We start from the raw sequence: 16915 nt of genomic DNA, 5'->3' as shown, positions 1-16915 counted from the left end.
AAATAACACACTTCTGCTCCCAACCTCTTGATTTTCAATTTTAGGAATTACCTATTGAATTCTAACTCTGAAAGATGAAGGTTTAGCTCCCTTTAACACCTCCCTCACCCACCTCCACTGTTTTCCTCTCCTCGGCCTCCCAAGAGACTTATATCATCGTTTTGAGTTAGATCAGTAGTCAGTGTTTACATAATTACGACTATATTCACAGCATGCCCGTGTAGGAAAGCATGATTGCATTTCCTTTCTTGTACAACTTTTAATTTTCCCTGGAGTTAATAATTGTCTTGTTCCTTCATTCACCTAGTTTTCTGTTCACTGACCACTAATTCCTAGCTAGATGTTCTCCCATGGATGTAAATTTCTCCTTAATATATTCACACAATCAACTATTTCATCAGGTTCATCTTCTTGGATCTGTTTCTTCCCCAACTTGTACTACCTACACTTTAGGACTGATGAGCGGCGGTCTTCCTGATTCCTCTTCCTCTTCATCCTAGAAATGTTTTTTCCCTCTCTCCTGTGCTGAGTCCCTTGTTTCATGGATCCTACATAGTCCTGTCTTAGTTTTTATTTTTAAAGATGTAACTTTATTTATTTCTTGGCTGAGCTGCATCTTCGTTGCCACACGGGCTTCCCCTATTGCAGAGCCCCGGCACGTGGGCTTGGCTGGGGCTGCTCCAGCTCGCGTTTGCCAGCCTGGTTGCCCTGTGGCTTGTGGGGCCTTAGTTCCCCCGCCAGGTGTGGCACCTGCACCACCTGTGTCAAAAGGTGGCCTCTCAGCCGCTGGACCACCAGGAAAGTCTCTGTCTTATCTTAATTACTCCTTCTCTTTGCCAGACCATTTCCTGAAGTAGCTTCCTAAGAAACTATGTATGGGAGGTTAGTATTTTGAAAACCACACCTGTCTGGAAATGTATTTGTTCTCTCATATTTGCACTACAGTTTGGCTGTGTATAGAATTCTGGGCTGGAAATGACTTTCCTTTAGTGTTTTGAGGTCATTGCTTCATGTTTTCTAGCTTCCAGTGCTGTTGCGAGTGGATTATGGGTAAATACAAAGAAGAAAACGAGGCAAGCCTTATGCCATTCCAGTTCTTGATCCTTTGTATGTGGCTTCCTAAGAACATTTGTGGTCTTCCATCCCTGGTGTTCTGACGTTTCACAATGATGTGCTTTCGGGTGAGTCTGTGTTCTTCCTTTGTGCCGGACAATGGGGTACTTTTATAATACAGACATTAATGTCCTTCAGGTCTGAGAAACTTTCTTGGATTTATTTGATAACTGCTGTTTTTGCCATTTTCTCTCTTTGGAATTCCTTAGTATGTCTGCGCTATTTCTCTAATTTCATTCTTTTTATCTCGTATCTTTTTATATTTTTGTTCTGTTCTCATGGAGATTTCTTCAGCTTATCTTCCCAATGGTTTTGAATCTTCATGCCTTTTTTTTTTCCTTGTTGTTCAGTTGCTCAGTCATGTCTAACTCTTTGCGATCCCATAGACCGCAGCATGCCCGGCTTCCCTGTTCTTCACCAGAGCTTGCTCAAACTCATGTCCATTGAATCGATGGTGCCATCCAACCATCTTATCCTCTGTCCTCCCCTTCTCCTGCCTTCAATATTTTCTAGTATCAGGGTCTTTTCTAATGAGTCAGTTCTTCAAATCAGGTGGCCAAAGTATTGGGGCTTCAGTTTCAGTCCTTCCAGTGAATATTCAGGGTTGATTTCCTTTAGGATTGACTGGTTTGATTTCCTTGCAGTCCAAGAGATTCTCAAGAGTCTTTTCTTGTCCAATACCACAATTGGAAAGCATCAATTCTTTGGCGCTCAGCCTTCTTTATGGTCCAACTCTCACATCCATACACGACTACTGGAAAAACCATAGCTTTGACTAGATGGGCCTTTGCTGGCAAAGTAATGTCTCTGCTTTTTAATATGCTGTCTATGTTTGTCATAGCTTTTCTCCCAAGGAGCAAGCATCTTTTAATTTCATGGCTGAAGTCACCATCCACAGTGATTTTGGAGCCCAAGAAAATAAAGTCTGTCACTGTTTTCTTTGTTTCCCCATCTGTTTGCCATGAAGTGATGGGACCAGATGCCATGATCTTAGTTTTTTGAGTGTTGAATTTTAAGCCAGCTTTTAAGTGGGGTTTATTGACCAGAAACAGCTTCACTGTTGGGTGACCTGGCTGAATTGTTCCACTGTGGAACATTTTCAGTCTTGTCTCTCAGACTAGTCAGTTTTCTTGTTTTTGTTTTCAGAATAAACAGAACACCCTTTCATTCTTTTCTTGGAGGGGAGGAGCCTGATGCTGATGTCCTGGTTGTATCAAGTAGAAGGCTCTCCCAGTTCTGTGTGCATACTTCCCTTGAATGCCGCTGCCTTCAGAACAGCCCCTCTGCCTTTAGCTACACCTTGTGTCTCTGATCCAGCATCCCTCCAGCCCACCCTCTCCAGTCTCCTGCCAATGGGAAAGGGTGGTGGTGGAAGGTATCTGGGGGTCTTACTGCTTCTTAAAGCAGCCTTCAACCTTTCTGCTGTCACCTCTTCCTTCGTCGTCTTTGTTAGAGAGATAACTTTCATGGTTTCTACAGTACAGTTACTTACACTGCCAGCTAAGATTTCAGCCTTCTCATCTCTGTTGAGTCTGTTATCAAATGCCCCATCTGCTTTCTACTTTAAAATTATATGTTTGGTGTTCTTATTCTCTTTGTCCCTAAAGATTTATTCCTTTTAAAAAAAATTCCTGTATTACCATTTTTAGTAGAGTTTCAGGAGGTAGTAGAGATAATCTGTGTTCACTCCACCGGTTGTAACAGGCAGCACACAAATATGTTCCCAGTCCTTGTGGTGTAGGACCTCCTGTTAAGATCTTCCCTGACAGCCCCCACACTTACAGAACCAATGCTTCCTTCTTTATAACACTTCTGTGTCTCAACCTGATACACACTTCTTGCATAGATAATATGATTATGTAAAAAGATTGGATCTTCCTACTATAAACTGCTTGAGTGAAAGAGTCCTGTTACCTATTTTTATATCCTCAAGATCTAGCACAGAACCAGGTACCTAGATGCTCAATGAATTTTGCTGAATTGAGTAGAAATTGGATTGCATTTTTTATAAATGAACTCAACTGAGGAGAAATGAATGGCCCAATTGTCCTGGCAACCAAAAGCCCCTAAATGAGGATATTTTTCTAAATCCTATTTCATTATTCCTGGGGATGGTGAGCAATGGAAATGCAGATTAATCTTTCTTAAGGAATTTCCTTCAAACCTGGGACATGCAGTGGGTTTGATTCCCTCCCTCAAGAACAGAGCATCAGGGTCTGGAACTAAGGGTGGCCTTGGGATGGGGAATAAGTTGGATTGTTTTTGTCAGTGAGTCAAGGTAAGCATGGTGTCATGGTTCTTGAAGGATGGGTGTTTATGACTACCATCTTTTTTGCGGGGGAAGAGATGTGATCAAGAATGAGTGTTGTATCCTCTCAAACCTCTTTCCTTGGCTCTAGAACGCATTTTGGAGAAGGCAATGGCAACCCACTCCAGTACTCTTACCTGGAAAATCCCATGGATGGAGGAGCCTGGTAGGCTGCAGTCCATGGTGTCGCTAAGAGTCGAACATGACTGAGCGAATTCACTTTCACTTTTCACTTTCATGCACTGGAGAAGGAAATGGCAACCCACTCCAGTGTTCTTGCCTGGAGAATCCCAGGGACAGGGGAGCTTGGTGGGCTGCCATCTCTTGGGTCGCACAGAGTCAGACACGACTGAAGCGACTTAGCAGCAGCAGCAGCAGCAGCAGCACACATTTACCTAGCTTGTTCTAATAGAAGCAGAGTCACCCAAAGCTGGGTGGACGGTGGGTCCTCCAGCAGGGCTTGTAGCATCTTCAGGAACATCGAGTTTTGATTCAGATGTCCTGGCTGGGAATGTAGCTAATAGTGATTGTGTAGGACACCCTCCATGTACTGAGTTGGTCAGTAAATCAACCTCTTCCCCACGAGACTGGAAATCAAGTACAACTCATACAGGTGACCAAGAAGCCAACCAGTAGCTGCCTTAATACATTGAAACTGTGATCTTTTTGTGAGAGAATCTGGACTGTGGGAGGTCAGCCTAGGATAGATAGCAGGCTAACCCACTGGAAGGTCCACTAACTGGAAGGGTCTTTGGAAGCAAAGGAAGGTGGGAGGGACATGAGTTCAGGCAGCGTGAACAGGTCACAGGCTTTGCAGTAGAGTAAAAAGAACAGGTACCAAAATCACACCTGGGACCAATTATGTGCATCTATTCTGATAGGTGAGATGAGGATGGAATGATTTGGAGTTAAAGGAGCTGGTCTGGACCAAACACCTAGGCTTAGCAGTATTTCTCTCTGCTTGGCTGTTCTGGCTTCAGAAGGGTTGCTTCTTAACATCTCAGGCTCTTGTTAGCAGCTAGAGCCCCCAGCAGCATGATGCTTCACTGTGCATGACAGCTCATGATGCACCGTGGTGCCAATATTTGGGCAGGACCTGTCCAAGGCAAGAGAGAGAACGTACGAGAGAACAAGTGAGGAAAAATGATGCCATTTTCTTAGGAGTGGATGGGGATTATACATCCATCTGAGGCAAATAGACCTGTCAGGAACCTGTTGGCCTATTCGAGCACTGACATGATGTGGAATGCTGACACAGAAGCCAGGCAGCCTTGTGAGCCTGGGTGATTGACTGTTTTGACATCATCAGATATGCACATGTTGGATGGAGGGAGCTAGACTCTCATAGCCCCCGAATGGCAACACTGGGAGGGAAAAAAACTGCAGCCCTAGAATGAACAGACACAAATCCTTTCCCTTTTTCTCTTTGGCCTTTGCTTATTTTGCTTCTTATAATAGATTTAAACAATAAGTGAAATTTGGGCATGGATCTGAATGTCACCAAACTGCAAATACATAGGAACATCCAAAGACCTTATAGAAAAGGCCAGGAATGTTCCAAGTGACCTGTGCAATGGCCTGAGCTTTTGTTCTCCTTTGGGTGAAGAAGATCCTTGGAGGTCTTGGAGGAAAACTTGGGTGCAGAAGTCAGGCTCGCTGGAGTCAAGTCCCAGTTCTGCCTGTTCTTAGTTGTGACCTGGGTGGGTGAATCGACCTCTTGAAGTTTTAGTTAATACACTTGAAATAGGAAAAACAGTCATTTCTCTCTCACAGGCTGGTTGTGAATGTTACTCAAGATCAGTTGACTAGCAAGGTTCACAGAGCCTGGCACTTGAGTGTCCAACACGTGCTCCAAAGAGAGTGTTGGTTTTGTTAGCACTTTCGTGGCTATTTGTAGCAGTGGTCCACCTGGGTGGCATTAAACCTCATAGTCAGACAGTGTTGGCCATGCTTTGGTCACTCCAAGGAGATTATCTAAATTTAGCTGAAGAAATAAGTCTTCCAAAGAGAGTTGATGTTATTGTTCAGGTGCCCAGTCATGTCCGACTCTGCAACCCTGTGGACTGCAGCACGCCAGGCTTCCTTGTCCTTCACTATCTCTTGGATTTTGCTCAAACTCATGTCCATTGAGTCAGTGATGCCATCCAACCATCTCAGCCTCTGTCGTCCCCTTCTCCTCCTGCCTTCAGTCTTTCCCAGTCTTTTCTAATGAGTCAGAGTCTTTTTTAATGAGTCAGCTCTTTGCAGCAGGTGGCCAAAGTATTGGAGCTTCAGCTTCAGCATCAGTCCTTCCAATGAATATTCAGGACTGATTTCCTTTAGAATTGACTGATTTGATCTCCTTGCAGCCAGAGGGACTCTCAAGGGTCTTCTCCAACACCACAGTTCAAAAGCATCAATTCTTTAATGTTCAGCCTTCTTTATGGTCCAGCTCTCACATCCATACATGACTACTGGAAAAACCATAGCTTTGACTAGATGGGCCTTTGTTGACAAAGAAATGTCTCTGCTTTTTAATATGCTCCAAAGAGAGCAGGGAAGTAGAAATCGAGTTGTAAGCATCCCAAGAGGAAGTAACTATGAAAGAATTCTATGCACGCTAATGTTAGTGATTAGTAATATTTTATGGGAAGCAAAGGTGTACAAGAACATAGACTTAAGACTCAGACAGATGTGGGTTATAATTCCAGGTCCACTTGATTTTGGAGAAATTCTTTAATTCCCTGAAGCACCAGAAAGTCCCCATCTGTTAAAATGGTACTGTCAACATTTTCCTTGCAGGTTGTTACTAGGATTAAAGGAGGCAAAATATATCAAAATATCTTGCTTAATCCCTTATGCATAGAAGGCATTCCCCATTGGCTTCTTTCCCTCCCATGGTTCCTCTTCTATCGCTTCCTGAAGAAGCTCTGAGGCATAATTCAGAACCCAGATGTCAAAGAAGGAAAAAAAAAAAAACATTGAGAGATGACAGAATCAAGATTAAATAACATTTCAATATGTTGGAGTATTGAGACTGGAAAAAATGGACAAAAATTATTAAGGATATGTGAAAACTGGCACTTGTCTCAATATCCCACATGAATGATGGAGTTGGCTTTATGCACATGTGTGTGGGAGAGCACAGCTTACCTCGTGGGCTTCTGTGGTGGAACACCACACGCCGGTTACTGGAAGTGATGGTGGCATTGTGGCCAGCACTGGTCAGACCATTCCGAGAGCATTGTGCCACATCTGGGAGCCACAGGTTTTGAAAAGGAACCCTCATACACCATTACTTCTCTAGGGACATCACCAGTATGGTGAGTGCCCTGAAGCATGGCTTCAGATCGAGGAACTTTGGTGTGAAAAGTAGAAGACTAAGGTAAAGCATGATAGCTATTTAAGACCTTTTTGTTTTTTTAATGAAAGAGAGAATATGTGGGAAAAGTATTGCACAAGAAACATAAAGTTGGAAATTTCAAGAAAACTTTGACTCTTGAAACTTTTACTCACTCACACATTCATTCTCTCATCCAACAAACAACGATAAAGCGGAATGTATACTGGGTGTTAGATGTTTTTCCCCGTAGGCAATGGTATGCTGGTCAGTGTTTATTAATAACGAGCTGCTGCTGCTAAGTCGCTTCAGTCGTGTCCAACTCTGTGTGACCCCATAGACGGCAGCCCACCAGGCTCTGCTGCCCCTGGGATTATCCAGGCAAGAACACTGGAGTGGGTTGCCATTTCCTTCTCCAGTGCATGAAAGTGAAATGTGAAAGTGAAGTTGCTCAGTTGTGTCCGACTCTTCACGACCCCATGGACAAGAGCCCACCAGGCTCCTCCGTCTCCCCAAAATCCTGACGTACAGCATGTGCTCCCACCATGGCCAGTTACAAACAACCAATGTAAGTGCGGAAGTGGGAGGAGATGCACCCAACTGACCCTCTCAAGCTGAAGCAAGTTGGCTCCAGCACACACCCATGCTTGTAGGTTCTGAGGATGCCTAGAGTTTAGTGGAAGGACCCCCTCTGATTCAGCTGCAACTTAGAAGTATGCTTGGTTCTGAGTGAGGACCTAAACTTGATGAGGATGAGAGTACTTGGGGTTTGTCTAGGGCGAAAAGCAGAGAGAAGCACATTCTGACAAAGGAGCCGCAGCTAAAGACCAGCAAGACTAGAAGGGGAGATGGTTAGCATGGGGTTGTGCAGGTTGTGTGGGTTAATTGCAGTAGAGAGGATAAGATTTGCTCAAGAATGCTGGCACTGGAGAAATGTGGTAGCTGGAACACAGTAATGAGTTTGAGCTTAATTTCAAAGGCAGTGAGGAATGGATCAAAAGTTGTTAAGAGGGGAGTGCTGTTGTGATGTTTGCATTTCAGAAAGTTTAGTCTCAGGAAAGGATAGAAAAATGGATTGCATTAGGTCAAGACTGGAAGTCGAGATATCAATTAGGTTTTTGATTCCTAGGTAACTGACAAAGTTTGAAGGTAGTGATATTGACAAACACAAAGCAGGAGATATGCATCTAAGTGATGCCAAAAACATGGAATAGATGGGACAAGATGACAAGGAGAAGGGGGGAAAGGGCATGCTTACAACAGATCTGCAAGGTAAGAGGAAGGTTAGGGAGTTAGGGAGGCTGTGCAGGTTCACAGGCCAGTGGTAGTGACATTTATCTTGTTAGGAAATAGGTCTTATAAGAACTAACTTAGAGAACTTTGTAAAATGCTAATTTCTGGACACCGTGCCTCCGTGTGTGCATGCTAAGTTGCTTCAGTCATGTCCAACTCTACGCGACCCTATAGACTGTAGTCTGCAAGGCTCCTTTGTCCCTGGGATTCTTGAGGCAAAAATACTGGAGTGGGTTGCCATGCCCTCCTCCAGGGGATCTTCCTGACACAGAGACTGAACCTGTGACTCTTATGTCTCCTGCATTGGCAGGTGGGTTCTTTACCACTTTGCCACCTGGAAAGCCCGGACACCACACCTAGAGATGCTGATTTAGTGGTGAAGCTGGGCCCATGCATCTGCCTTTTCAAGGCACCCCACGGGACGTTCATTCATTTCCTCAACACATATTTACTATGTACTGGATGTTTTTCTAGGCCCTGGAGATGCTTCAGTGAACGAGACCAACTCCCTGCCTTTGTAGAGCCTTTAGGTAGATGGGCTAGAGTGAGGGTAAACCAAACATATATAATAAACAATGTCTAGGTAGCAATACAGACTGTGAAGAAAAGTAAGATAAGGGGGTGGCATTTCATGGAAGGTGGCATAGGATTGCTGTTTTAGGTAAAGTAGTTGGAGAACCTTCTCTGAAAAGGTGACATATATGCCAGGATATAACAATAAATGTTAAATTTAGAGAAACACTGAGTTACAAAATACAGGGAAAGTTAAAGAATGTGAGGGAAAAATGGCAGAGATGAAGTGGTGAGTTCTGTCTTAAACCTGCATCAGTCTCTGTTGGCTTCCCAAGTGGCTCAGCGGTAAAGAATCCACCTGCAAAGTAGGAGACACGGGTTCAATCCCCAGGTCAGGAGGATCCCCTGGAGGAGGAAGTGGCAACCCCCTCCAGTATTCTTGCCTGGAAAATCCCACGGACAGAGGAGCCTGGTGGGCTACGGCCCATGGAGTTGCAAAGAGTCAGCGACTTAGCAACTAAACAGCAGCAAAGTCTCTATTAGGCTTCGGAGTGGAGGTAGCCAATATACCAGAGAGAAAGGAGTTTGTGGAGCAGATCTGAGCTCAGAACCCTGATCAGGGAGCCATCAGGACAGGGATAGTGGTTGAAACCATGAGGGTGAGTGGCGTAAGGGTGGAACCTAGGGAAAGAGTGCTCTTTTGAGGCTGATAAAGAGGGCACTTTGGGAAGGAAAATGAGAGGCAGGAGTCAGAGAGATGGGAAGAAAACCAGTAGGCGCTGTGACTGGAGAAGAAGATACTCTCAAGGAAAGTGATCTGAATAGGTTTAAGAACTGCCCAGAGACCAAGTGAGGTAGGGAGAGAAATGTGTCAGTGGTACTGGGCAACAGAAAATACTTTTCTGTCTTGATGAGAGCAAGTTCAGAAAGATAGCGGTGGGAATGGGGAAGCTGGAATCTAACAAACAGGAGGTGAAAAGTGGAGACGGGTAAGGTAAACCCATTCATTCAAAAAGTTGGTGAAGAGCAGTCCTAGATGGTGAAAGGGCGTAGGATTGAGGGAGAATTTTTAAGATGGAGAGACCTGGGCTTGAACAAGTGTTAATGGGAAACAGCCAATGAGGAAAAGAGGAGAGAGAAGAGTCACAGTGGTAACTGCTCTCGGTGACTGAGGTCTCTTCCCCTGAGACCAGAAGGAAGGGTGGATGCTTGTGCAGATGCTTCTAGGTGGGTTTGGGAAAGAGAGGATGGCCAACTTCAGGACCTTTATTTTGCTGTAAAGTGGAAGCTAACAGCTTTTGCAAAGAGTAGGGTGGCCACGTGGTCACGGTAGAGGTGGGGAAAGTGGCAAAGGGGGTTGTAAAATCTGTCCTCGGGTGAGTTAGAAGCCCTGCCTTTGAGGACCACTGGTCTGCCCAGGTGTGTATGTGTTTATCCAGCAGCACTACAGAGTCCAGGGAGGAGTGAACTGGATAAATCTGGGGTTCTGCCTCGTGAGTTGAGAGAGAAGAGTTTAACGAGCTTAGCAGCATTACCCAAGGAGGCTCTCAGTGCTGCTGGCGGGGAATCCTCTTGGCATGGGATGGCCATTTTGTCCTGCTCTCCCTCTAAGTGTTGGAGTGGGGTCTGCTTGCGTCAGCATCCCTGCAGAGTTTATAACATCTACAGTGAACTTTTGATGGGCGGCGTCTAGGGATTTGTATTTTCACAACCTTCCTGGATGATCTTAATTATACAGAAGTTTAAAACCCTCTCCTTTCTGAGGCTTAAAATCCCCACTAGCATCCTGATACATCTCTAGCCCCATCAGAATACATCCAAATGGAGCAAGAGGCTGGACCCAGATCATGCTGCCAAGGGGAAGCCTCCTTGCCTGTCTCCCGCCACCAGTGTAGATATGTTGTATCAGACACTCCACTCCACCTAGCAACGCAGAACAGCCTGCAGCAGGACTGTATTGATGATGATCAACAGCAAGAAGAGAGGCCTCAGCCTCTGGCATCCTTCCCCAGGCCTCCCCAGCAAGGCAGCAGCAAAGTCAGCCACCCCCCAGCACGTTCCCTTTAGGGCCGGGAGGGCTCCAGCTGCCCACCCCTCTCCTGGAGGAGCCCCTTGCTGGCTGCCTGGCCCTTTGCCGGCCCTGGAATGTTCACCTGGAGCTCCAGGCTCCCACACCCCCACCTTCATGGATGAGAGAGCAGGAATTTAAGAGCCAGAATTAATTAGACAAATGTCAGGCGGGCATGAGTCACAGCAGCCCTGAGTATTTTAGTCCATTACAAGCGCGAGCCCTCCCAGCATGGAGGAGCCTGGGGCAGCATCCACTGCCCCCATGGGTGCTGATGTAGGAGCTGCGCTAAGGCGAGTCTTTCCTTGACCAGGCAGACTCCAGCCAGGCCTCTGCAAGCCTGTTTGTGTGGGTAGGGGGATATGTGACCCTAACCCTCTAAGAGAATCCTGATCAGAGTCTGTTCAGTTAACTGGACACTGAATAAACATCCCAAGCCAAATTAAAGGCTGGTATAGGCTGTAAACTGGAAGCATTCTCACTTACAAGAAGGGGCAGAGTGGAAGAAAAAAATTCTCAGGGGCTTAATGGGAACCAGCAACCTGTCTGTTCTGAGTGTCCTTTTTTCCAGATCCAGTGGGCCAGTTAGTTGCTCGCTCTGTTATTCTCCAAACTGGGGCAACTTAAGGGAAGTGGTTGCAATTTCTTGCGGGATGCTCTGGTTTATAAGAAAACCTTGGCTGAGTCCTTTTCCCCCAGAAATTTGCCCTCTGCTCCTTCCCCTGCCACCAGCTTCATCCCCTAGGTCAGGCAGTGACTGTCCAATAAGTGTAAAAACTAGAAGTCTTCAAGATCCATTTTCCTCCTTCTTAACATTTCATTCATTCAGCAAAATTATTTAAAATGGTATCTTGCTTCATACTGTTGGTAAAAGCATTTACCATGAATCCCATTGCAGGTAGTTTTAATCTATGAGGGGATGTGCACCTCCTGAAATATAATAAAAAGTGGAGAGTGAAAAAAAGACCATCACTCTTCCAAGATATCTTCCAAGACATCACTCACCAAGACATCTCTCTTCCCAGAGAAAGTACCACAAGAGGGTGATGAGTGGGGAGATACTATGAAGAAGTGGGGATTAATCAAAAGGGGAGGTCAGGGAAAACTTCCGGGAGGAGGTGGCATCTGAAGCATTTAGGTTTGCAGGCAAGGCTGTCCAGGTAGAGAGGCTGGACCACTTCTGAGTTCAGAGAGTCAGTGAGTGTCAGCGTAGAACCACGGGTCCAACTCTGTTCTGAATCTCAGCCTGGTGATGTTTAGCCATTGGATGGTGGGTTTTCCCCCATCAGATAATTCATGCTAACATAGTTTATGAGGTGTTTATGACTTGCCCTACCAAGCTGCATCTAATGAGGTGTCTTTTCTCGAAAAAATAGTAACAATAAGCCAGCCAGATTCCTCAGACTTTAGTAGTAATGGCACCATCTTCCCAGCCATGGAAGCGAGGTCTTTGGAGTCCTGAATTCCTCCTTTCCTCCACGCTCCCATATAGAACTGATCACCAATTCTTGTTGGTTCTGCCTCATTAAAAATTCAATCAATATGTATTTATTGGACATCTCTGTTAGGTTCTGGGAAACAAAGATGAATAAGGCAGTCTCAAGAAACCCATGATTAACGATGGAAACAGCCTTGTAAACCAAATATATGGTGTACTGTGATACATGAACAATATGTTATGCCAGCAGTGCTGTGGGAGTGAAAAAGAGGACAGGAGCGCAGCCTGGGGGAGGAGGGTCGTCAGGGTGCGTAATAACCAGGCTTTCTAGTTCCTGCCTCTTGTTCCATCAAGCTCTAAGTGTTAACAACTGGACTCTTACAAAGCCTCTTAATGGTCTCCTTGTCTCCAAACTAGACCTTTACCCATGTATTTTCCATTCTCCTGCTGCTGGCTCTTTTGAAAATGCAAATCAGTTACATACACATTTGACCCCACTTAAAGCTCATCAATGATTTCCCTTGGGGTGGAATAAAACCTAAACTCCAGGTCTAACATACAAGGCTTGTAACAATATGGTACCTGCTTAACTTTTCAACCCTTTAACAGATCTTCCCCTTCCCCTAAACAGTCCTATTTACTAACTTATGATTAGCTTTGCACATGTTATTCTCTCACTCTAGAATCCTTTCCCCATGTGTCTCCCTGAGGAACATCACATTTCTCTCCAGATTCTGTGAAAGCTTACTTCCTGGGCCCTGCCCTCTGATCCCTGGGCACAATTACTGTTCCTATCCTTGGCCTTTTTTTGGTAATTGGAATATCCCATTGCCCTCACCTCTGTTCTGGACTGCAGTGGGTAGACACCTAACACCAGGCAGAAAACATCCTCCAGACAGAAAACATCCTGCAGACGGGGGCTATGTCTTATTTGTCTTTGCATCTGTGCTGCCCAGAACAGTATCTGACACGTAATAGGCACTTGGTAAACACTGGTCACGTGAATATAAGTAAATAAGCTGAAAGTAGGTGCATTCTCAGAGACAGCAGGTTCAAAGAAACCACATACAAATTGAGAAGGAATTTCTGTTGAAAGCAGTGAGGCAAAGAGACATATGTAGAGGTGATTTGGTGTTGACATGTGTGCTCAGTATAACTCTTTGTGACCCCATGGACTGTAGGCCCGCCAGGCTCCTCCTTCCATGGGGATTCTCCAGGCACAAATACTAGACTGGGTTGCCATGTCCTCCTCCAAGGGATCTTCCTGACCCAGGGATCTAACCTGTGTCTCTGACGTTTCTTGCATTAGCTGGCAGATTCTCTACCACTGAGCCACCTGGGAAGCCCCTTGGTGTTGACGTTACCTGTGGTCAAAGATGTTTCCTTCATCCATAGTTAACAGTCAGCACCTAAGTTGGGATACCCCTTCTAGCCTGAGCAGGTAGCTGAGAGTCTCAATGCCTCAGAGCATCCCCAGAGATGTGGCTTGCCAAGTCCTTGCTCACTTCTAGCACTTTTACCACTAGCCCCGTGATTTGGATAATTTAACCTCATGGGACGTCTATGTAGTGAGAATAATATTAGCTTGTAATGAGTTCAGTAATGGCCTCTAAAATACGTGTCTACTTGGAACCTCAGAATGTGACTTTATTTGAAGGGTCTTTGCAAATCTAGTAATTAAGGTAAGGATCTCAAGAGGATTAGGTGGGCCCTAAATCCAGTGGTGGTTGCCCAATAAGAGATAGTAAAGGAGACATAGAAATAGAGAGAAACCCAGAGAGAAAGGCCATGTTAAGACAGAAGTAGAGATTGCAACGATACGTGTATCAGCCGAGGAATGCGAAGAGTTGCCAGCAGCTACCAGGAGCTTGGAGAAAAGCATGGAGTAGATTTTCCCTGAGTTCAGATGGATTCAACTCTGCCAACATCTTGATTTCAGACTTCTGGCCTCCAGAACTGTGAGAGAATAAATTTCTATGAAGACACCCAGTTTGTGGTCATTCATTATGGCAAGCCCTAGGAAATGAATGTACAGCCTTACCACTGGGATTCTGAGAAGGTCAAATGGCACAGTGTCAAAGGAGGCGCTTTGTGAAGCTCTGTGAAAGCACAGGGCTGCAGAGCTGAGGCACGAAGGGGCCGAGCTCCTAGTCCAGCACTGTCAGACAGGCGGTTCACTCCCCGCATCTGAGGGCGTGAACCTGTTTTCAGTTCCGGGTGGACCCTCCTCTGCAGGTGCTACTGTGCAGCCTTGAGAGGTAACTGCTCCTTTCAAAGTACTTCAAAAGCCCCAGGCCACAAGTACCATGAAGACAGAGGTCTGCAGGCTCTAATCTATCAGGTTACTTCTTGAGGTTGTTTCTTAAAAAAAAAAAAAAAAAATTTTTATTGAAATACAGTTGGTGTATGATATTATATGAATTACAGGTATACAATATAGTGATTCACAATTTTTAAAGGTTCTGTTCCATTTATAATTATTATAATGTACTGGCTATATTCCCCATGTCATACAATATATCCTTGTAGCTTATTTTATACGTAAGCTTACACCTCTTAGTCTGTGCTTAGTTGCTCAGTCATGTCCGACTCTTTGCAACTTCATAGACTGTAGCCCACCAGACTCGTCTGTCCATGGGGATTCTTCTGGCAAGAATATTGGAGTGGGCTGCCATGCCTTCCTCCAGGGGATCTTCCCAACCCAGGGACTGAACCAGGTCTCTTGCATTGCAGGCGGATTCTTTACTCTCTGAGCCACCAGGGAAGCCCACAGCTCTTGGACCTCTGCCCCTATATTCCCTTTCCCCACTGGGAATCACCTCTTTGTTCTCTGTACCTGTGAGTCTGCTTCTTTTCCGTTACATTCATTAGTTTGTTGTATTTATTTATTGTTGTTGTATTTTTCAGATTCCACATTCACATGATTTCATACAGTATTTGTCTTTTTCTGACTTAATAAAATTAGTCTAATACCCTGTAACTGCGTCCATGTTGCTGAAAATGGCAACATTTCATTCTTTTTTATTGAGAGTGTTTCTTACATAGTCAATTTCTGGCCCTTGGATGTAGGTTGAATTTATTCACTATTTGTCACTTTTTGCCTAGATGCTCATTTGTGCCCATCTGAACACTTTGGTCTGGGATGATAAGGAACCTGGCTGCCTCAATCCCTTGGGCTGATTGAGTTTTCACTGTTACACATAGCATCCCATACTCAGGGAGCAGATAGGCCCTCTATAAATCAGCACAGGTATTTTCTTTAAATTTTATCCGTTTTTTTTCTCTCTCTTTTTTTTAAATCTTTTACCACGGGTGTACATGCGATCCCAAACATGAACCCCCCTCCCACCTCCCTCCCCACAACATCCCTCTGGGTCATCCCCATGCACCAGCCCCAAGCATGCTGTATTCTGCATCGGACATAGACTGGTGATTCGATTCTTACATGATAGTATACATGTTTCAATGCCATTCTCCTAAATCATCCCACCCTCGCCCTCTCCCTCTGAGTCCAAAAGTCTGCTATACACATCTGTCTCTTTTGCATACAGGGTCATCATTGCCATCTTTCCAAATTCCATATTTATGTGTTAGTATACTGTATTGGTGTTTTTCTTTCTGGCTTACTTCACTCTGTATAATCGGCTCCAGTTTCATCCATCTCATCAGAACTGATTCAAATATATTCTTTTTAACGATATCTGTTTGTTTTTGACTATGCTGGGCCTTTGTTGATGGGTGGGCTTTTCTCTAGTTGTGAGCAGGGGGCTTCTCTCTATTTGCAGCGCACCAGTTTCTCATCGCGGTAGTGTCTCTCGTTGCAAAGCACAGGTTCAAGAGCTCACGGGCTTCAGTAGTTGCAGCTTCCGGGCTCTAGAGCTCAGGCTCAATAGTTGTGGTGCACGAGCTTAGCTGCTCCCTGGCATGCATGTGGGATCTTGCCAGACCAGGGACTGAACCTGTGTCTTCTGCAGTGGCAGGTGGATTCTTTACCACTGAGCCACCAGGGAAGCCCAGCAGCACAGGTGTTGTGTTGGCTCCCAAAGTCCTGCAAAAGCTGCCCACCACCTCTGGGCCTGGCCTTGAGGGTCAAACTGGGGAGAACCATTTGCAGAGCCACCACTTCCAGCATCGTCCTGTTGAGATGGTATGTCACTACCCTCCTCCAGTAGGGCTTATAGAGCCTCCTGGCCCATTCACCCTCTGAGGCAGAGAGAGGGCCTATATCAGGAGCAAACCCGAGGATCTGCATTCAGATGAGTAAGGAAGACATACCCATTGCAAAGATCTGAATCCTACCTCTATGGTGCCCAACTTATATGGTTGCTTTGAAGGATTAAATGATGTAATAAATATGATGTGCTTAGTATCCCATGTAGTAAGCACTTTTAGTAAGTGCTCTAGAAAATGTTAGAAATGTTGCTCTTGGGACAGATGGTAGACAGGGCAGGAGCCTAGGGCAGGTATCCTAATGAGTAAAGGGAGGCCTGATGAAGTCTAAGGAGGTCAGCTGGGACATTTATTTCTTAGTAACAGGATATGAGCTTCCCTGTGGACTTGGGTGCAGGTCTTGATTCCCCACAAGGGGCTGGCAAGGGGAGGCAGGGCCTGTTGCTCATAGGAGGGTCTGAGGGCGTAGGCAGCTTCCTAGAACAGGATTCTGGGTTGGGGCTGAAGCACTGTGATATATCTCTATTTTATATTTTCCATATGTTATGGTGCTTAGATGTCTTATGAACCTTTTTCCCAAGGCTAATCAATTCTTAGAAACAGCAAAGTGTTCAGCCAGGAGCAGGCCTTTGATTGTAAACTAACTACTCCAGAGCCACACTTACTCTATCTGATCTGTCCAAGCCAGGGGGC

The sequence above is a fragment of the Capra hircus genome, chromosome 16, assembly GCF_001704415.2.
Source record: "Capra hircus breed San Clemente chromosome 16, ASM170441v1, whole genome shotgun sequence".
Lineage (NCBI taxonomy): Eukaryota > Metazoa > Chordata > Mammalia > Artiodactyla > Bovidae > Capra > Capra hircus.
The sequence above is the reverse complement of the archived record's forward strand: the minus strand, read 5'-3'. Positions refer to the sequence as shown.